Here is a 1,121-nt window from a genome sequence, read left to right as displayed (position 1 = left end):
TCACTAAAAAAGTGAAATGAGTAATGGGTCCAGAGGTGGGCCCATTTTACAAAAACTCTTTAAATGCTTGTAACTTCATTGCCATTTGAGCCAGACAGAAAATACAAATGTTTCCTGAAAGACCAGAGTTGTTTTAGTTATTATTTCACAAAATTTAAAATAAATACATTAGGCCTTGCATAACCTTAGTCCATGTAGGGTTAGGCCACTTTACAGGGCATCTACAATATAACACAGACATCATAACAATCAGATGATCAGGATAATGGCTTATCACCACTCTAAGATGATCAGTAGTTAAACAGGCTGTCCATCTCTGAACTGCTGCCTATTTGCTTCTGGTCCTTCTGATGAGCAGCAGGATCGTGGGTGGTGGACTGGATTTGCAGCAGTTTCTCAGTTTTTACGGTTCCAGGCAATTTCTCTTGATGCAAAGTACAATCTTACTGGTGTATCCATAACCATGGCTTACTGCACACAAAGAGATGGAATTAGTTATAACATATACGCAGTTGTGGTGCCTACAGCCCTACAGAAGAGGAACTAGCATCTTTAAGTGGCAGGCGATTTCAAATGCAGCGTTTCTATCAGCCCAGCAAACACACAAACTGTTTTTGTTTTTGTGGGGTTTTTTTTCAAATGTCCTAATGAGGAGCTACTTTTTACTTTATTGTTTTTAATACATTTCCAAGCCTGTACTTTCAGTAAAATAACTTCAGTAAAATAAGTTGCCAACGTTAAAAGTACTTTTTGAAAAGTACTAATGTATTGAAATCTGTATTAACTGTCCACTCTTTGGTATTCATCACATATTATCTGCAATATAACACCACTGCCTCAGTCTTACCTCTTGTAATACAGAATAAAAAGCGTCATCTGGCACAAGTTGATAGACATGTGACGAAGTTCTTCTTGCAGTGGACTTTTCTGGTTCTGTTTTGACAACAGAATTAAATCAGTCGATAGAACCAATTTCTACTCAATAAAACATTTATATTGCCTTACATTATTATACGTTAATTGATAATGTATTTAATAGTGGTTGATCTGAATACAAATGGCTTTTAACAAGTCATAACAAGTCTCACCTTCATTTACTTCAGCGTACTCCTCTTCTACGA

The 1,121-nt window shown here is 36.4% G+C and overlaps 1 long non-coding RNA gene across 1 annotated transcript; it reads right to left on the bottom strand.

Annotated features, from left to right (window-relative positions):
- Positions 1 to 6: 6 nt before the first annotated feature.
- On the bottom strand, positions 7 to 1,121 carry LOC121814060. The gene is made up of 3 exons (XR_006054036.1): positions 1,089 to 1,121; positions 848 to 933; positions 7 to 471 (listed from the first exon to the last, which is right to left on the bottom strand). It is a non-coding gene; the product is annotated as an uncharacterized LOC121814060 (long non-coding RNA).

The sequence above is a fragment of the Haplochromis burtoni genome, unplaced genomic scaffold, assembly GCF_018398535.1.
Source record: "Haplochromis burtoni strain Fernald_Lab_line unplaced genomic scaffold, NCSU_Asbu1 Contig_6926, whole genome shotgun sequence".
NCBI lineage: Eukaryota > Metazoa > Chordata > Actinopteri > Cichliformes > Cichlidae > Haplochromis > Haplochromis burtoni.
The sequence above is the reverse complement of the archived record's forward strand: the minus strand, read 5'-3'. Positions and strand labels throughout refer to the sequence as shown.